Below are 21,312 nucleotides of genomic sequence, written 5' to 3' on the forward strand. Positions count from 1 at the left end.
ACAAGCTTTCAAAGAGGGTAAGAGAGAACTTGCACCCAGAGAGGGTACAAAGTCACACCCAGGCCTGCTGCATGCTATCCCAGCTGCAGGATACACGCCAGTGACATTATATCCTGGATCACAGGAAGCCCCACATCCAGAATCTTCACCCAAGGTTTTTATTCTCCTGGGAATTTCCTCAGCCACTGGGCACCCCTCACCCCCACCTCAGCCTTGACCCAAGCTCTCTCCTCCCCTCCGATGCCACTGCCCCTTCACCAGTCTGAAGAATTCACCAGCAGAGAGACACTTACCTCACTTCAGGCATCCATCATAGGAAGGATGGGGGAAGAGCAGAAAACAGAGAACATGAACAAAGTATTTTATATTTGCAGCAGCAGAACATGCAGAACAGTTGGGGCAAGAGAGGGCAGGTGACAACAGCGCACTGGGAAGAAATCAGGCCTCAGGTACGAGGACTAGGTTGAGGGTTCCAGCAAAATAGAATAAAACCCATCAGCCTGTGGGCTCCCAGATGTTCTTTCTGGGGGTACTGTTCATTGGAATTTGGGGAGGATTCATGGGAGGTCAGGGAAACCTTGACAGAGGTCCGCCATGATATGAAAAGTACCATCCTGAGCTCGTGGGTTTTTTTCCAAAGCTTTGTTCAACTGTTGGACCGATGTTAGGTCGTGGCCTGGCGCATGCACTTCATTATGTCAGTGCAGACAGGCAATTCTGGAACACAGGCCAAAGGTCTCTCCAGGGGAACTTGGAAATACAAGTTCCATTCCAGGGCTGGGAGGACATTTGGCCACCTGGGAACCATGGGGTGCTGACCCAGGCACTCAGGACTGTCCCTGTTTTAGGATCTGGTCTTGGGGGAGGAGCCTGGGGATTGAACAGAGAGTCCTCAGCTTTGGGGCTATAGTCTGTGGCAAAAGACTTGTCTCTCTGGAGCCCTGGATGGGGGAGATGACTTACACTTCCGGCATGGTGACAGCAGGGCAGCACCTAGAGGGCACAGAGAAATCATCAGGGGGGTGGGAACTTGTAACTCCTGTCCCCACCCTTCTAGCCAGCTGGGTCTTGGGGGTCAGCAGCCCAGCCTGGGAGACTTGGACCCAGAAGAAGTTGGAGTGATTCCAGCCCAGTGGGGATCCCAAGCTACAGCCCCCAGGCCAAATCAGCCCTCCCTGCACACCGTTTTTGCTTTAAAAGTGGTGAAACAAAGAATATATGGACAAAACCCTTACAACGCCTAAAATATTTACCTGTGGCCCTTTCTAGAAAAAAAAAAAACTGCCAACCCCCATGGGGAACATAATCCATAGAAAACAGGTTAGAAAGTGAGGTGGGGCTTGCACAAGAAGGCTTGAAAGACAAGCTCTGTTTAGATTTTGCCCTGTGGGCGAGGACTCAGCCAAGGGAGGAGCAGGGTGGTGAATGAAGCAGAGTGGAAAAGGACATGCCGGCAGCTGCCACGTGGCACAACTCCAGGGGGCAGCATTCAATAGACAGCGAGGTGTCTGGCAGCCCTAAATAGGGCAGGGGGACCCTGAACCAAGGAGGTTATGCCAGGAGGCAGGGCAAACCCTGTGCTCAACTCTAGTCTGCCCTTACCCTCTCTGGGCCGGTTTTTCTCTCTGCAAAATTCGGGGTTAGGTCAGCGGCTTCCCACTTAATACCTAGCTCTCAAACACGTCATTCAAACCAGATCTTCCTTGGAAGCAAAAGAAGTTCAATCCAAAAGACAAAACCTGTTGGACCTTAGAGACTGGTCAGAAGCCCCCTGACCAGGTGGTTCCTGGGGCCCAGGATGAGGGGGACTCCTTGAGGCTGCACAGTGAGATGTTCAGAGTCAAACCAGATTAGCCATCTTGCCCAGGCTTGGACATAGAAGCGGGAGGAGGTAGAGGAAGGGGTTACGTTGAAGCTCAGAGAAAGGAAGAGGACCACTGGGGCGGGTCAGGTGTGCAAAATAGGAGAGGAAGCCCGGCCTGGACTGTGAAGTTCAGGGTAGATGGTTCAGTATGTCTGGGGGCAAGCACGCATGGAGCTCAGGGTCCAGAGTTTGGCCTGGCTCAAGAATCTGGTTTGGAGCAGGGGAGAGCACAATCTAAAGGACGCTTGCAAAATGCTACCAATAATTTCATTCCAGAGCCTCTGCCCTGATTCTCTCCTATCCCTTTCTGCCCATGAAACATCCCCCTGACCTCAATGACCAGGTCTGGGTCAGCTTTTCTGAGTTTCCTACCCTGCCAGGAAGCCTCCTGGGCCTGCCTCTGCCTCTACCTCAGGGGACAGTGAGGCTGGGGTAGAGGGGTGGGGAGGGCAGCCCCAGAGTCTCAGCTGTCTCCCCGGGGCACAAAGGGAGAGGTGAGGAGACGGTCCATACATTCCCCAGATGCCTGGCTGAAATTAGATTTTATAGGCAGCTGCTTACTTTGAGCACCCCACTCCTCTCAAGAGCTGAGGAAGTCCAAAAGGAAACACCAGCTGACAAAGACCCACCCTCTCGTTGGTGTGCACTCTGGCAATGCCAGCCTCCAGTGGGCCTGGGGTCTCCGCTGAGTAGGTCATGTGTCTGTCTACCTGGGATGTGTCTCGCTCTTGGTGGCATTCGGTCACAGTCACCCTCCCTCTCCCCAGAGAGCACACTATCACCAATGCGGGGCCTACCTGCTGAGGCCAGCCTAGGTCTCCTGCCAAGCCCCAGGGCCTTCCCCCAGCCTGCCCCACTGACAAATGCCAGGCCAAGGGTCCTATGTCAGGCATGAAGCCTTAGTCTGCGCTCTAACACCATCAGACGGGACTGCTTGACAGGCCCTGCAGAAGACAAGCAGGGACCTGATAAGAAGTCAGGATGTAGATAGCAAATTCGAGGCTTGGAAAAATGGGATTCCATCCCTATAAGTGGAAAGCCAGGAGATAATGCTGTAAGAGGAGGGAGGAACTAAAGACCCTCTGGTGCGTGACTTAGGGTTTGCTATGCCTGTCCCTGAGGCCCATGGGGTTGAAAGGCCCGTCAACTACATTATGATATGAAAGCTGTATGTATAAAAATGAGTGTATAAGTGATTGTGTGTGTGTGTATATGTGTGTGTGTGTGCATGTGCGCGTGGGTATGTGTGTTTGTGCGCACGTGGGCGTGGGCATGTGTGTTTGTGCACCTAAGACTGAGAAAGAGACAGAGATCAAGAAAATGAGTAGAGAACAGAACTCACCTCTCTGCACACCAAATAGTTATGGATGCAAATATCTAGTTGGTCTCATGCTCTGCCCCTCATTCCCAACCCTAACCTTGGACCCCACTCCAAGAACATCCCCTTCCTCTTTGACTGGCTGTTACTAGGCCAGAATCCCAAGCCTGCAGCTGAGTGTTGTCTGCCGTGCACCCACCTCCACCTGAGCTCCCAGCAAGAAAGCCTGCCCTCAAACAGCTTTGGGACCGGGACTCCCAAACCCGAGGCAGGAGCACCCCAGCGACCACCAGCAGCCCCTCTCCCGTGCCCAACCAGGGATCAACACTGCAGATATTGCCCTAGTGTCTGTGTCACAGCCTCACCCACCATCTGCCCCACCCTAAGAGGACCCCCAACAACTCTTCTACTCCTCAGAGCTGGGAGTGGTGAAGAGGGGCTGCCAATCATCTTCACCTGCTGGTGTCCTAAATAGACAGGATGGGCAAATGGAGCGGAGAGTGTTCCTCCAAGACAAAGAACAAAGAAGCAAGATGGTTTCCTTAGTCGGGTTTTGGGGATGGATATGGTTCTGGTTCTTCTTCTAAGCTCCCAGAAAGACTGCAAGCCAGAGCGTTCCTCTCCCAGCCATTACTGCTCAGCAGGTTCCTCAACTTCCAAGTGCAGCCTCTCTGAGGCTCCAGAGGACCCCCTTCCCCTAGGCACCCTCTCCCTGCTGTGACCTGCAGGGCCAGACCTGGCGAGAACACAGTCCACCCAGCTCTGCCTTGGGGACCCTGAAGAAGCTGCTGGAAAAGTCTGGCTCTGGCTTCCAGCCTCCAGGGAAAACTTTTGCTTCCCACAAAGACAGTTCCCGCAAGACAGAGGCCATTCTAAGGGACAAAAGGCTGGGAGCCTTTAAGGAATGTTTGACCAACACACCCACTTACACAGGCAAGAAATATCTGCTCCCCTCTCCAAGACCTCGCCTCCTCCTTAGACAAAAGCCCCCGCTTCTCTGCCTCGATGTGACCTGGTCTGCAACTCCAGGCAACAGACACTTACCTTGATCAATCTCCGAAGAATGGGCTGCTCAGAGCCTCACTAGACAGCAGACTGTGGGGGGCAGAGCCCAGGGCAAACTATGAAAGCTGTGGCCTGCGGCAACTGGCCAGTAAAAATAGAACAGACCGGCTGCCCCTCCTGCCGTCCCTCCCCACCCCTCTCCCCACACCCCCCTCAGCAGGCAGATGCACCCTGCAATGCACACCGCAGACACACGGGCTTGAAGATGAGTATGTGCCCAAATCCTGTGCCCACAGAGGCCACCAGCTGAGGAAAATCCACACTGTCCTGGGGGAAAGGAAGACAGTGAAGAGCCAGGCCAGAGGGGGACTGGGAAGGGGAGTCAAGGAGAGCAAGGGGTGTTGGGAGGCCCCAGGAGCCAACAGGGCTTGGGGCAAAGGAGCCACCAGCGGACCCCATCACTCTTATAAGGAAATGTGCAGATCAAGCCCCAGGACACACTGCAAAATCTCAAAGGGCCAAAGACTTGACTTTGGAGACTATTTAGTGGCTCTGGTGCCAGTGGGTAGGGCGTCAGACAGCTCCTGTGAGTGTTCCTGGGGCTGAGCTGAGGGACCATGGCAACAAGGCCACTTTACGCTCAGGGGAGCGAGATCGTCTGTAGCCACTTTGCAACCCTCTCCAGGAGAGTTTCTGGAATCTGGGTTTCCAAAAGGCACCCGGCATCCGATGCCTGAGACTTGGTGACGCTGGCTCACCTCTCCCCTCCACACCTCCAGTCTCCATCTCCAGCCAGAGACCCGGCGACTCCACAAGGCTGGGGCCACAGGGGCTGCACCTGTTCACTGGGTATTTTTAGGACTGTTGATGAACACATAATACCCACCCTATAGTCAGAGAAAGACAATGCCTGCTATGTTAATCCTGTGGCTATTATAGTCGGGCATGTCATGGGCCAGGATCCCATGCTGGGGCAGGGCAGGCAGGACGCTGACCTTGCTTGGGGGCCAGGGAGAGGCCTCACCATGCAGCAGGAGGTTAGGGAGCTCAGCAAGAGCTCCCCAGGTGGTGAGGGAGAGAGCTGGTGAACAGGGGTGACCTAAGGAGATGTGCCCCCAGTGCCCACAGAGAGGTTTAGGCCCTGCCCTGGGGACACTGACAGTCTGCTCCTTAATGCAAGAGGCTCCAACCCTGTTCTGGTCAAGTCAGCTCTGAGAAGCTCTGTGTTGGAAACTGCCAGGGCCAAAGGCAGGGTCTGGGAAGGTATGGGGGTGGAGCATCGTGTCCACATGGAGGGTCTGTAATGAGAAATAGATAGAGACCCACCACAGGGAGCAGCTAGGAATCAGAGGAGGACCTGGGGGCTTAGGCGATGCATGTACTAAATTCACTGCCCTGGCTTTTTACGTTTATCATTTAAGCAGTAACCTTCTTAGAAGACTTTCATACACACAGTCTTCCTTGGCATGTGGAGTAGGTACATGGGCCTCCAGAGCCCATGAAAAATGAATTGTCTGCATCAATTATCCTGCTTTCTGAAAAGGATTGACAGAAGTACAAAAGAGAATCAAGAGAAACCTGAAAAGTAGGTGACCAGATGTTCATAGCATAATGGGTGGACGCCATGCAGACAGCAGGGCCTCTTCTCTGCAGGAATCACAAGATTGTGGACTCTGAGAGTCTTGGGGTGTTAGTCATCCTCAGACTCTGTTAGGAAGTGGGGTCCCTGGATCTCTCATGCTAGGTCCCAATGTCCTGACTCCATTCCTACCATCCCTCCTCCACACCTCGTGGTATCCAGCATCCAGTTTCCACACTCAGGTCAGGTAGGAGAGAAGGAAGAGCTTTGCCCTCAGGTACACACTCTCCAGGGTCTATCTCCTGCTCTCAGCTCAGAGGTGGCCTTCTCAGAGAACTCAGAGGTTGTCCTTGCACCTGCCTCAGTCTTTCTTGGCATGTGGAATAGGTACAGGGGCCTCCAGAGCCCAACCACAGGCCTGGGGGGACTTTGGCAGGAGACTGCCCCACCCAGCTTAGGGTCCGCAGCTGGACATCTCTGTCCTGCTGCCCCAGTCTCTGCCCCTGCCAAATGTGCTTCTGCAGCCTTTCTCCTGCCCTCCTTGGGTACAGAAAAGGTCATTCCTTCTCCATGTACACCTGTCCAGAAGACTTCCCATTCTACCTGCTCAGCAGGGACAGTTGTCCTGGAGCTATAAGAACACGTCAGATACAGAAGCCAGGACCTCTAGACATGGAGCCAGAAAGAGCACCTATGGCCTGTCAAGGTCCCAGGCAGAGTGTCCTGTAGACTGCTGAATAATGGCCCCCAAGGATGACCATGTTCTGATGAAGGCAAAGGAATGTTGTGGATTCAATTAAAGTAAATTAAGTTGTTGAGATTAAATTAAGGAATTTGAGATGGAAGACCTCTGGATTATCTGGACAGGTCCCCATCTAATTAAAAGGATCTTTATAAGACTGAGGCACCAGGATCAAGTTGGTAGAAAGAGAGATGGTGAAGGAAGCAAAGGTCAAAGAAGAAATTACATAGATACTACGCTGTTGGCCTTCAAGATGGAGGAAGTGACCACAAGCCAAGGAACATGGAGGTGGGTGAGACACATAGGAGCTGGAAAAAGCAAGGAAATGGCTCCTCCCTGGGCCTCAAAAGGGAAGCAAGCCTTATCTTTCAGCCCCATGACTCCAATTCTGGACATAGACCCTCCAAAACTATAAAATAATGAACTTGAATGCTTTTGAATTACTGAGTTTGTAGTAATTTGTTATAGCAGCAACAGGAAACTAATACACTCTCCAGAAACTTGCTGGACCCTGGACTTCATGGTTCAGGCTATGCTTGAGGCTTGCCAAGAAATTGGTGGGCTTGGAAGCCCAGGTGGCATCTCCCCAAGCCAGGGCAACCCAAAAGCAGAGACTCACATTTCCTTGATCAGAACCCAGCCTTGCTAGGAAAGCTCTGATCCTGATCTTGCTGAGAGAATCATAGGATGTCAGAGGAGAAAGACCCTCCAGCCCAATCAGTGTGTCTCTGAGGAAACCTAGGTGAGTGAGGAGAATGGGTCAGGTCTTCTAACCTGCACCCTAGTGCTTCTGACACGCTGCCCCTAAAGTTAACCTAACTCTAATACCAGCACTCTCTCTCTAATCCTACTATAACCCTGTCCCTGATTTTAGCTCTAACAGAGTCCAAGATGCCTTTGTGCAAATGGGGAAACTGCGCCCCCTCCTGGTCAAGCAGATGAGCAGACAGAGGGCTTCTCCATTAAGAGTGGGCTACATTTCAGCCCCCTCTTCCTCCATGATCAGTGGTCTCTGGAAATGAACAATGTACACGGCTGCACCAGGCACCCTAGCCCTGACCTCCTAGAACCTTCACCTTCACTATTCTCTCATTTGGTTTCCTGAGAGGCCACTTGTCTTCTTTTAATCTACTTTGCACACAGTGTGCAAAATGCTAAACCAGGTCTGGCTCTGAGGCCTAGTCCAACTCTATCTCCAGGCCCTGCTCTGCACTGAGTCAGGAGCCCAGCCTCAGTTCCTCCCCACTCTGCCCTCCACCCCAGCATTCTCCTTAACCTTCACGCAGGCCTTCTAGAATCTAACCTAAACTCAGGTTCACTGCAAAATTGACACAGCTTCACGGTGTCCTCTGAACCTTGACTTCCTCGTTTATAAACTTGGCTAAGGCTGTGTAGTGGCCCGAGATGAGCCTGCTTTCCACGGGGCTCCCTGGGGAGGTGTGTGCCACCATACCTGACTCCCTTAGCCTCTTTTTAAAGTCCAGGGAGAGTCTGAGGCAGCCCTGACCAGAAACTGGGCCTCAAGAGGTTGGCCTCTGGCTTCAGTCCCTCAGCGCTTCTGCATCCTCCCGCCAAGCTCAGAGGGAAACCGATGGGACAATTGGAGAAGACGGTAGGAGAACCAGGGCCTGCCAGGTCTCAAGAGGACTAGGCTCATCCAAGGGAGAGAGGGACTCAGGAAGGGTTCTGGTGAAGGGAGGTGGCCTAGACCCCTTCCAGCCTCTGGTCCCACTGGCTTCTAGCTCACCCTCGTCCCTCCCAGATTTTAAAAGGCCATAGGGCAAGGGAAGGAAGTATCTGCCAACAGAGCTGAGTCTTGTGAGGCCATGGGTTGTAAAGTCAGGACCTGTCACCTCAGTAGCAGACACCTGTCAGCCCAGGCTGCCCTGGCATTTGGGGGGAAGCAGAGAAGCCCAAATTAGCAAGTGACAAGGCCCAGCCATCTTCCCTGCCAGCAGCCCTCCCCCACTGTTCAGGAGCCACGCCTCAGTGATATCCAAGCACAAGCCCCCTGCCTGCCATGTCACACTCATCAGTTGATCCAGGGCCGGGTGTCTGCAGTGGCTCTGAGAGAGGGCAGGGCGAGGGATTGAGGCTAGAGCAGAAAGAACAAAGAAACTGAAAGTCTGTCATCCCTCAGTTTTCTGCCACAAATCAGCCTCACCATGGAATGTAACCCAGTGAGTCACTGCCCAACCTTGGGAGCAGACACTCTGCTACTCACCAGGGACCCTCTCAAGTGTAACTTAAGCAACTGAACCCTTCTGACACTCCATTTCCTCGTCTGTAAAATGAGGATAATAATAGAGCCTATGTTGGAGGGATGCTGTGAATCTTCTATGAGGTGATGTGTACAAAGGGCTTTGCAAACGTCTGGCATAAAGCAAACACTCCACAGATGTTTGTTCTTAGTGTATTGTCATCGAAACCTCAGAGTCATTCTGAGAAAGGCCCTATTATTAACCCCATTTCACTGATGAGGAAATAAGGGCTCACACTAGTTAGGCAACTCACCCTAGGCCCCACAGCAAGGAAGAGGCAGAGCCAAAAACTGCACCCAAGTCTCTGGTGATAAAATCTGAGCTCTTTCACCAGCCCTAGGTCTAGCACATAGTAAGTGTTCAATACACACTTTAATGTTTATTGTTTCATTTTTCTCATCTGCTACCACAGTGGTTTCCACTGGGAATTTGGAATCCACGAGCCTTGGGCTCCCAAATCTCCATATAATTTATTCCAACATTAAAACTGCAATCGATGCTTTGAATGACTGATTCTAGATGTACCAAACTGTCAGACGTTTGACCACATAGCAACTTATGGTTATTAGCTACCATTTTTAGCACTGAGACACCAAGAGGAGGAAGCCCTTCCCTGCCCACCATGAAGACCTGGGTGGGATGGTGATGGGGTGAGTCGAAGCAAAGGGGAGGTCCCCAGAGAGAGGAGGGTGAAGGCCTGCAGGAGTCCCAGCTGGTTCGGGCACCAGCTGGGTGGGGCCTGAGGCCTTCAGCTCAACATCTGCACTTCTCTCTCTCTGAATCCTCTGTGCCTCCCCACACCTTGGACTTCCTCCCACACTCTCTGCCCAAACCTGTTGTTCACTGCTCCCCTGAGCTCCCAGCTCCTCCAGCTCAGAGTGGCCCTCCCAGAATCCTGCTCCGCCCTCGGCTCACTTCCTGCCTTCAGCCCTACGCTGAGATGGATGGGAGATTGAAGGATGGCCTCATGGCCTGAACCCGGGGCCAGGCTGCACATGGCAGGTCCCTGCAAAGCAGGCAGCCTGTCCAGAAAGCCCAGAAGTGGGTGGGGCTTGGGACTGACCCTGTGGGGCCCTGAAGGGCGGGTGTGGGGAAGAGAGGTGGAAAGTGAGCTAGCGAATCAGGAGTGGACTCCACCCGGGAAAAAAAGCTGCACATGAGCAGTCAGAGGGCCTGGGAACTGGGACACCAATGCCACCTCTCCCTACCCACCACCCCCGCACAGTGTACCCCAGCATTGGAACTCTAGCTGTCAGGTGTCTCCTGCTCAACTCCCAGTCTGCCCCGCACCCCATCTGGCCCTGTGACTCTTTACCATGTCTAAACCCAGACTCCCTGGGATTCCTGCTTCTGTCCCCTCAATGTGCAAGTTTCCAGGTCAAGGTGTTCCCCCCACCCCTACCCCAGTAGCCCTTCCTCCCAGGCCCCTTGCTGGAGGCCTTTCCTCAGCTCTCTGGGTTCCCCTGGCTCTCCTGTCTGCGCAGACAGCCCTGGGCATTGTGTTTTTTTCTGGTGGAGAGTTCTCCTTCCCTCTGAGAATGTCACTCCTGGGGCATGTGTTGGGGTTTCTACCCTCTAACCCCGCATGCGCCACAGAACAGGCCCCTACTGGCCCAGTGGTTTCCAGGCCTGTAGCACCTCAGAATCTCCAGGAGGGTTTGTTGAAACACAGGTTCTGGGCCCCAACCCTAAGTGTCTGATTCAACAGGCCTGGGGACAGCCCAGAAGTGGGCATTTCTAACAAAGTCTCGGGCAGTGCAGGTGCTTCGGGGTCTGGGGCCCACATTCTGAGAACCACTTTTCTGGGCAGACACAGTAACTCCAAGGCCAAGGCCTGACTGGTCTGAACTACCCCACCACAAGACCCTTGCATTGGGCACAAACCGCCCAGCCATGAGCCACCCGGCCTCGGGCCTTCTCTTGCCCCATCCCATGCTCCAGACCCAGATAATTCTGGAGGCCCCAGACACCCCACCACCCATTCATTCATTTATTCACTCAATTGCCCCTTAGGGAGGCACCCTGCGTCCCAGACATGGACCCCGGCCCTGGGAATATGGCCATGAACCTCCAGCACTTCCTTGCCACAAAACAAGTTCAGGGATAGTCTTGGGCACCTGGACAGGGTCCCTTGAGCCACCTGCCCTCCTCTCCTGGCTTTCACACTACACCTTCCCCTACAGCAGACAGAAAGGGACAGAATCCTCTTTTTTCAGAGAGAATGAACTTAATCCCCTGGCTAGGCGGGGAGGCGGAGTCAGCCAGGACAGAGCTCCCACCCTCCATCTTTCCTCAGTCTCCTGTCTGGGCTGCTTCCTACATCAGACCCACATGCACAGCCCCCATTCACCACCTTGGCTCAGGCATCCACAAGCCCTTCCTCACCACTGGGCCCAGCCTGAACCCTCTGCCTGCTCCCCCAATCTGCTCCCTTTCATTCTCAAGGCCACAGGAAGACACAGCCTCTGCCCCTGAGCCAAATCAGAAACCCCAGAATCCTCCCTTCTTCACTCCCCACAGCCAGGTGAGTCCCAGGTTCTCTCCTGCTCCCTCCTTTGGGGTCTCCCCATCTGCCACTGTCCACTCGGGCCACTGGGTCCTGCCAGCCTCATTGCACCAGCCTCTGCAATGCTCTTACTGGCTCCAGTGGGAGCGTCTCCATCCCCAGGGCACCTCAAGCATGCCCTAAAAGGAGGATCAGATCGGAGCTGCAACCCCTGAGTCAAGTCACCCTCCTCGCAGCTTCCCTGGCTCCAGCCACCAAACTTCTCAACGTCCTCAGGGCAGCAGAACCTTCTCAGGAGGCCCTTCACTCCCATCCCACCCAACCGCCTGCCCTCTTCCAAGTCTCAGCATGCCCTACCCTCACCCCTGACTACATTAGGTCACCTCCTCCAGGCCCTTCTACCCCTGTGTGTCCCTCTTTCCCTACACTAACCCCACAGTCCTAAAGTCTTCTGTTTACTAGTCTGGGAGAAACTTGAATCTCAACACTCATTTTTGTATCCTCAGTGATGGGCCAGTGCCTGGCACTCGTAGGCACCCAATGGACAAGGGGACAGCACTGAGAGGTGGCTTCTGACCAGACACAGTGCAGGAAGTAGTCTCACATGGCTCAGGAGGAATCCATGTCTTTCCTCCACTCCTGAAATAAGGCTGGGGAGCTCACAGCTAAGCGCGCTGAGAAAGAAGTGCCCAGGAAGCCATCTCACCCAGGCTCTCCGCATCAGCTGTCCCCTCCCCCAGGCAGGAGCAGCCACAGCCACTAGCTGCCCTTGACATAGGTGATGACCTGCTGTCCCCTCCAACAATGCGCTTAGACACACAGAGAAACAACAGCTGGGCAGCTGGGCCTCTGTTGTTGTTAAACTTAGCTCCTGAACTATGCCCACCCCCTCCACCCCAGGCCCAGGCTGGGGCCAGGCAGGTGCCAGCGCAGGCAAAGGGCCCTGCCTTTGTGTTTCCTAAGTATCACAGCCTCCCTCCCACGTCCTCTTCTTGGTCATGGCTCTCCAAACCCCCGCAGACCCCAACCCTTTCACCCCACCCAGCCTCACACTCCTGCCCCCACCGGGTCGAAGGTGCTTTATGAGGGAATTAGTCAGGGAGGGGCCTCCTCAGTCAGCGAGTCTAATGAAGTTCCTTTAAGACTCCAGCCAGGATGGGATAAGCTCTCTGGGACTCTGAGGCTGGGGAGGACCTGCTGTGGAAGGTAGGCCTTCCACAGGGTCCCACCATTTCACTCCAGGGAGATGAGCTGGAGTATAGAGTGGGGACACTGTTAGACTCCTCTTTGTGCAAAAAGAGAAGGCCCCTGCATTTGCTTCCTTCAAATGCATACCCCAGCCACCACCTCCACGCGTCTCTCTCCTGTCAGAGGCTTGGCCTAAGAGAACTGGTGACATCAAGCCCTGCTCTCAGTTGCAGTTTCAGCAGGGAAACAGAGACATAACTATCCAGAGGGGTAACTGCTGGAGCAGAAGGAGGAAAATATGGGCAGGGAGCAGGGAAGATCTTGAGGGATGAAATGAATTCTCCTAGGAGACGGGGAGACAGACCCATCTCTTCCCCATGGCTGTACTGTGCATAGTCTATGGCAGTGCTTCTCAAAGTGTGGTCCTCTAACTCCTAGGCACTGTTTGTCACTTGCATCATGTGGGCCGTAGCCAGGACAGTACTAAGGCAATGGTAGGTAAAAATGCTGGTGCCTTAGCATGAATCAAGGCATGGCACTAAACGACACTGGGAGTCACTGTGTTCCTCCCCAGCATGCACTCACTGGAAGGCAAAGCCAGTTTCTCTTAAGCATGTCCTTGATGAAGCAGGAAAAATTGTTAATAATATTAAATTAGAATAGTGGACATCCAGCACTTCTGCAGTGTGCAGCAGGTCCAGCTGAACTCCATCTTGAAAGAACAACTAAAAGACTACTATTAATCAGACTTGAATGCTGGTAGGTATTTTCTCAAAAAATGAACAAACAGTTGAGAGTAGCCAATTACAAAATTCAAGCTTTCAAGCAAAACTTGGAATCTTGGAAAACATATCTGCCATTGTGAGCTTGACAGGTTCCCAGATAGGTAAAGACTTCTCTGATAAGATCTGGGGTGATATTAAAGGGTGTGGTGTTTTAAATCATTGTATAATATATAAAATGTATCAACATTTGGAAGATCTGCCTACCTCAGAATATCAATATCTTCCAAATGATTAATTCATAATGTTACAAAATCACATCTGGGTAAAACAATCATCCCAAGTGCAAGATAAACCAATGGAATTTTATGTAACACATTATGAAAACTGCATTCATATGGTTTCAGATTGCACGTTGTTGCTAAGCTTTAGGAAACTCCCATTTGTTGAATCTTGACTTCATATTCAAAAAGAAAATCCACAATTTTCTGAAAAGATTAAAATACTCCTCTCTTTTCCCAATACATGTTTGTGTAAGGTTGTATATTTTGTGTGTATTTCAATGAGAATAGTACAGCAGCTTGGCTTCAGAAGCAGGTGTGACAATCTCTCTGTCTTCTATTAGACCAGATATCAAGAGGATCTGTAAAAATATAAAGCTGCTTTTCTTGTTAGGTGTTTTTGTTTTGTAATTTCATTACAAAACATCATATTTATAATAAGTAATATTATTCTATTGTATTTATTGCTTATATCATGTATTTGTAATACATCTATATTTTTAAATAAACATGTAAGATAGATTTAAATTATCAAATGCACTAGTAAATATGTTTTAAACTTCTCAGTTTGAATTTCTAATGTGGAAAATGCTAATAGGCTGAACTAACTTAAACAAAAAGTCTTTGGGGCCTCAATAGTGTAAAGAGATTCTGGGTCCAAAAAGTCTGAGAATACTATCCTATATTTTTAGAAAGTTGTTGTTATTATCCTGATTTATGTTATTTAAATTTAAATTATTTAAATTAAATTAAAATTAATCAAGAAAAAAAATGAAGCATAATTTTCACACTATCCAATGGCAGGCAATAACAGAAATCAATCAAAAAATTTTTAAAATCCAAGTTATGTAGATAAGATTGGCCATTGCTTATTAGACCTGAGGATTTTGTTGTTTAATAAAACATCACTAAGGTACTGAATGAAATGGTTGGATGATGGAGCTATGATTTTTGTTTCGATTCTTCTCTGCAGTGTGGACCAGCCTGCTCCCAGGAGCTTGGGTTTTATTTATTCCCAGGAGAGATAAGTGAAGTTCTTGTTCTTGCCACCAGAGGAAGAGAGAGAGAGAGAGAGAGAGAGAGAGAGAGAAAGAGAGAGAGAGAGATGCCCCTCCCCCTCCCCCCAGATGATGTACATCAGAAGTGTTTCCAATCTTGGTGCCTTTCCTATCACTGAATGAACTTTCCCTACACACATACCTTCTTCACAACAAGATAGTCTGTGTCAATTCCAGGCTAAAGCTTGGAGAGCAACAGGAACAGCTTCTCTGATAGAAGCATTTGCAATGTATGAACTATGACCCCAACCCCACTGCATCCAAAATGTTTATATTTCTTAAAGTCAAGTCTCCCTTGAGACCAGTCCAGGAATTCCCTAGAGGATCTAAGCGGTTCTGTGGTTCTCAAATTCTCGGAAGAAGGACAGAAATTTCTTGGAAAACTTTTGAAATCCATAAACATTCACAAACATCATTTTTGAATGCCCAAAGCTTTGACAAGCCCCAATTCCAGGGTGTCAAAGATCCTTTGGAGCCCATTCAAGAAGACACACAGGGTGGAGGACTGAAGAAATATTGTGTGCACAGCTGTCTTAGAGAGATCCTGTGTGCAGGGAGGGGACACCCACAGCCCTCTCTGGCATGGCCAGGGGTGAGGCTGAGGAAAATGAAGCTCACAGAGGAAGAGAGAGAGAGAGAGAGAGAGAGAGAGAGAGAGAGAGAGAGAGAGAGAGAGAGAGAGAAGAACAGACTGCTGACACCAGGGGGCAGTGTGGAGCAGGGAGGGAGAATGGGTACTGACTGGGGAGGCCCAGTGCCAAGAAAATTCCTGGACTGAGATACACTCAGAAGAAAATCTCTGCTGGTTCTGCTGCTTAGGGATGAAAATGTTCTTGTGGCACTTGTGGAGTTGAGAGGGCCAAGAATTTCCCCACCCGTGATGAAGTGATCTTCACTCTCACAAACACCCCCACCTCCAGGTGCTGTGGCCTCAAAATAATTCAGGGGGTTCAACTGGGAGCCGAATGTGCTTCCTATGCCCTCCCGCAGTCCTCCTCTCTACATTGCTAAAGGTGATTTCTTTGTATCACTGACTAAAATCCAGAAAGAAGGCAGCCTGCTTCTCTTGCTTTGAGATTCACATGAATATATAAAAATTCCCCCTGAAATTGGGACACATGCAATAACCCATGTGTATTATCATACTATTAAGAAGAAAATGAGGAATTCTTCCAGAGGGGACCCAACAGAAGCTTCACAGAGTGCGTACCCAAGCTAGGAATTGTAGGAAATGTAGGAGTCTCTCAGGCGCTCACAGAGAAAGGTATGAGTGGCATGAGAAAGCACAAGGTGTGGGGGACTTAGGCAGCTTGCTCTTGCTAAGGTGCGAAAGATGCAACTGATGACAAGCAGAAGGTGACAGAGCTGGGAGTAGATATGGGGTATGACAAGTTACGAAGCCTGGTCTTCATACCAGTTTCTAGGGAATCCAAACCTCATGCATTTATTTGAGGCCCCTTAAAGGACTATAAGCCAGGTGACAGTATCCACTATAATTTCAGAAAGTTTATGCAGATTGCAGAATAAAAACTGGAATAGAGGAAGGAAGAATGAAAGGCCAAGAGATCAGTTTAAGGCAGTTACAATATTCATCGCCAGTATTTAAGTCCGTTTTGTGCTGTTATAACATCACCTGAGACTGGGTAATTTAAAACAGACAGGAATCTATTGGCACAGAGTTCTGGAGGATGGGAAGCCCAAGGCCAGGGTGCTGGCTTCCAGTGGGGCTTTCTAGTTGCCCCACCACATGGAGGAAAGTGAGAGTGTGAGGGAGAACCTACTCCCAGAAGCCATTGATTAAAGGCATTAAACCCACACCCAGGGCAGAGCCCCCAAACTAGCCACGTCTTAAAGACCCCACCTCCTAACACCATAACCTTGGCCATTAAATTTCAAAGATGTGAGTTTTAGAGGGGACAAAAACATTCAAGTTGTAATAATCATTGTTTCAGATATAATAAAATAGAAATAATATACACATGTGATAAAATACAACAACAACAACAAAAATAATAATAAGTGGCTAAGGCTGGATACATAGCTCAGTGGTAGAGCACTTGCCCAGCAGGCAGGAGGTCCTGGGTTCCATCCCCACCACTGAAAAAATAAATAAATAAACATAAAAATCAAAGATGGCTATGGAGGAGGACATACATGAAGGCAACAGCAACAGTGTGCAGCAGAGGAGATGGATTTGACAGGCAACTAAGAGGACAATCTTGGGCACAGCTCAACGTGCCTGCACAGACGTTTATCTGGAGAAGATAGACAGATGGCCAATAAAACACCACAAAAGATGCTTAATTTTAGCTCTGTTTTTAGGGAAATGTGAAGCAAATGGCTACAAATACACAAGAAATAATAAGTGTGGGCAAGGAAGTGGGGAGATTGGAACCCTGTGCACTCTTGGTCGGAATGTCAAAGGGGACAGCCACTGTGGAAAAAGTCTGGCGACCCTCCAAAAGTTAAAAATCGAATTACCATATGATCCAGGAATTCCACTTCTGGGTATACGCCCCAAAGATAGGAGAGTAGATATTTGTACACCCAGGTTCAGAGCAACACCAGTCCCAATAGCCAAAAGGTAGAAGCAACCCAAGTGTGTGTCAACAGGTGGATGAACAGCGCGGTGTATCCACACAGCGGAATAGAGTTCCGTCTTTAAAAGGAAGGAAATTCTGACTCGTGGGTGAATCTTGGGGAAATCATGAAAAGTGAAATAAACTAGTCACAAAAGGAAAAATAGGATCTGATTCTACCTCTCTGAGGTTCCTAGATCAGTCAAGTTCATGAGACAGAAGCAGAAGGAAGGGGCTGCAGGGCTGGGGTGGGGGATGGGAAGTTGGTGCTTGATGTCTCAGTTTTGCCAGGTGAAGCGTCTGTGGGCAGATGGAGGTGATGGTTTCACAACAGGGTGACTGTACTCAATGCCACTGAACAGATCACCTCATGGTGGCTACAATGGTCCATTTTAATATAAGTATTTGCCACTATAAAAAAATAATGAACTGGAAAGAGGAAAAAAAAAAAAAAACTAAAAGATTCCGGTGGCCAGATTAGCTTCAATAGGAAAAAGAATATAGTTCCTGAGGCAGGAGGGAGGAGAGGCGTGGAGAGAGGAAAACTTGGCATTTGTAGGGAATCCGGGGAGGTTAGGGGCAGCCATACTCCAGAGGCCCTGGCTTTCCCAGGAAAAGGAAAGGCTACAGAGTGCTCGTTTGGCTTGGGGAGCACATGAGAAGGGCATGGGGAAAGGCAATAGCCACATATTGAGGTCTTCCCCCCAGTGGATGGTAGCAGGAGAAGGGACTTCGGGGAGGCATTAGGTCAGGAGGGCAGCAGCCTTGTGAATGGGATGGGCACCCTTATAAGAAGAGACGGGAGAAAGTGACTACTCTCTGGATCAGATGAGGATACAAGATGACAGCTCTCTGCAAACTAGGAAGACAGCCCTCATTAGACAGAATCTGCCTACACCTTGACCTTGGACTTCCCAGCCTCCCCGAACTGTGAGAGTAAATGCTTGTTGTCAAGCCGTCCAGTCTATGTGTCCTGTTAGAGCAGCTGGACTGATGGACAGGAAGGAAAGGCTGAGGGGACTATCTGAGCAAAGTTTGGAGGAAAGAAGGCACAGGTGCAGTGGAAATCGTGCGACACCTGTGTGACTAGAGTGCAGGGAGCTGGTAGGAAGGGAGGCAGGAGAGGAAGGTCAGAGTCATCAGGAGGCTCTAAAGACCAGCTAAGTGGTATGGACCCATCCCACAGGCAAAGGCAACCTCTGATCTTACCGAAACAGGAGAATCAGACCTGATTTTCATAAAGGTGACTGGGGTGATAATGGAGCAGGTGACTCTGAGCTGCCCACATTCTATAACTCTGCAGACAGAGAAAGAGGGAGGAGTTGGGGTGACTCAGGAAAGTTTCCTGAGCCCTAGCCCCAGGCAAGAGGCAGAGGCTGGGGAGTGGGCGCTAAAATAATCATCATTCACCAGCCAATTTCCTTGGGGACCAACATGCACCCACTCACACTAACTGTCAATAACTAGCACTGGCTCTTACCCAGAGCATTTGTGTTTTGACAGAAAAGAGCCCCATGGTGGAGAGACAGTGGAATTCTGAGCTTTCTGCCTCTGCTGCCAACACGCTGGGTGACCTTGGGCTGATTACTTAGTCTCTGTGAACTTCAGACTCATCTGTAAAATGGAAACAATGATGCCACCACCACGCGGTGGTTAAGAGGATCTAATGGGGTCACATCAGTGAAAAGAGCCTTTGTGAGTCACCCCAAGCTGTCAGCCTCTGAATGAAACTGAATGAATTAAGTGTTGGTGGTGTGAGTTCCAGGCAGGAGCAGCAGAGCCTAGGTTGATGTCTCTGTGTGAGCTCATTTGGGGATCCCACTTCCAGGCATGTGGGGGATCCCAAGCGTCAGGGGCTTCAAGTGATGGACAGGTGGCTACATACATCATGGGATAGTAGTACTGCATTCGCTACAAGACCACACTTGACTCAAGCCTCGGCAAAAGGCTATGAAATAGGTCCCGTTGACTCTTGTTATTTGCAGTAGTTAAATTCTATAAAATCACCCTGAACACTTGACTTAGCAAATACTGACACACTGCTCCTAGGAGAAACACCAGGTAAGGTTCCTATGAGCTTTTGATCAAAAAAAATTTTTTAATCAACTAATCAAGACATAAACTCACATTATGTATATTTCTACTTAAAGATGCCTTATTTAATATATATTGTTGATTCATGAACACTGAACTCAGAGCTAATAGAACTGTAACTGTAGCTGGTGTAATTATGTAACACACACATTTTTTCCCATAAGGCACATCTTTGCCTCTTGCACTTCGGAACACCAACGGCGCTTCAACACTATGCTTGGTGGTGATTTACAAAATCACCAACAAAAAGCAAAAATATGCAGGAAAAGAAAGGAGTGGCACTAAATAGACCAAAAGAAGGACTCTTGCTTACAGGGTAAAAAAGAAACTGGGATGAGGATCCAGAGCATCATCTTATTCAACCCCAGCTAACATGTGCTTTGGCAACTGAATGTTTTTGGTCCCCACATGTCTTCAAATGACCCCAAATTCCCTAAGCATTGATTTGAGGGGATTACAAATCAATTTCAACAAATGGAATCATTTGCAAATGCAGAAATCACAAATAACCAGGATCAATTCTATTACTGTCACCATTTTACAGAGCAAGAAACTGGGGGTCATCAGGGTAAACAGATGGTACCCAGCCCATGAGGGTAGAGTCAGGATTCAAACCCCATGTACAAAGCTTTTCCACATCCAGGACTTTAGCAATATTGTCCCCTGTTCTCTGGGCCACGCTTCTCATTTGATAGATAAACCACTGAAGCCCGAGAGGTTGCTGGATCACCTGAGGCCACATAAGTGCTGGGGACAGTTCAGAGGCTGAACCAGGCTCTGGGCCCATGGACAGTGGCTTATTTCCTAATAGTATCCCTCCTTTTACAAAGTGCCTGATATGCTTGTCTTATGCCTTCTCGGCTCCCATAATCTCTCTCTCCCACTCCACCCAGAGCCCCTGGGAGCAGAATGGGGAGGAGAAGGGGAGATGAAGTCAGATGTGTCATGATGGGGAGGTGCCATTGGACTGCTTGGTTGGAAGCTCAGCTGGGCTACCTGGGTGTGTATTTGCAGATAGGGCCACCAGGGGGCGCCCCTCCCGCTGCATGCCCCATGCCCTCCCACCCACTCACAGCACACACAGGGAGCTCTGGAGCCAGCCACAGTGGTCCAGGAAAAGGCAAAGGGAACAATGGGGTAATTGATGCAAATGCACCATGAAAGACAAATTGTTCAGATGAAGCACATTCCCGGCTCCTGCCAAACGCCCAGGGTGTGTGGAATTTCAAGGAAAAGCTGAGTAGATTTGGGCTGTCCAGATGGGCCGCTGTGCCTTCCTGACCCAGCTTCCTGCTGGAGCAGCACCTCCCTTCCATGGAATGTTGCATGCTTGGCCTGGACTCCTAGGGGCTTGCCCTGGCAGGGGTGGGGGAGAATGGATGGGCAAGGTGCAATGATGGGAGGTAGGCTCAGCTGGAGAGCTGGCTAATGGAACTCTGATCTTCACCATAAACAGAACCCTGCTCCGATTCTTCAGATAGCCTTCAGGGCTCTGGTCCACAGAGCCTTCAGCAAACTTCTCTCAGCCCACCTCCCATGCCTTCTACAGCACCAAATGACCCCAGAGTTTACCTTAATACCCTGTGTGTCCCCAGGAAAAGGCTTCACCTCTTCGAATCTCTATTTTCTCATCTGTAAAATGGGAAAAATCAAATTGTGCATTCATACCCCATTGTGAGGATCAATGGGGAAAGGTCTGGAAACCTCACTATCTCTGTTCCTTTCTATCCAATGAAGGGTATCCTCAAGGTCCACCAGAAGCCACCAATCCCCTGCTTTCCCTCAGAAACCCAGAACATACTACCCAGGCCCATCGTGGCTCCTTGGAGACTCCAGGTAACCTTCGATACCTGCAGCACGTCCTGCAGCATGAATTCCCAGGGTCCCGCCAATCTAGGTTCTGAATTTCTGACCACCCCCCAAGGTCGGGGAGGGAGGGGCAGGATCTGAAGCTGAGGCCTGCACAAGGGCCCCTTGTCCTGCTGGGCAGCCTGGCACCCTCCGTCCTGTCCCAGGAGGCTCTCTGGGACTATTGTCTTTCTGATGTGGCTTGGGGGAGGGGTAGATCATGGCCCATCAGGGCCAGACCAGGCCCACCACACCAGGCCCACCGGG

The 21,312-nt window shown here is 50.3% G+C and overlaps 1 long non-coding RNA gene across 1 annotated transcript; it reads right to left on the minus strand.

The window, feature by feature from the left end:
* Window positions 1–963: 963 nt before the first annotated feature.
* LOC144367165 (uncharacterized) lies at window positions 964–21,176 on the minus strand. Its single transcript, XR_013426464.1, has 3 exons — window positions 21,048–21,176; window positions 20,770–20,829; window positions 964–993 (listed from the first exon to the last, which is right to left on the minus strand). It is a non-coding gene; the product is annotated as an uncharacterized LOC144367165 (long non-coding RNA).
* Between the last annotated feature and the right edge of the window lie 136 nt (window positions 21,177–21,312).

The sequence above is a fragment of the Ictidomys tridecemlineatus genome, chromosome 10, assembly GCF_052094955.1.
Source record: "Ictidomys tridecemlineatus isolate mIctTri1 chromosome 10, mIctTri1.hap1, whole genome shotgun sequence".
NCBI classification, from domain to species: domain Eukaryota; kingdom Metazoa; phylum Chordata; class Mammalia; order Rodentia; family Sciuridae; genus Ictidomys; species Ictidomys tridecemlineatus.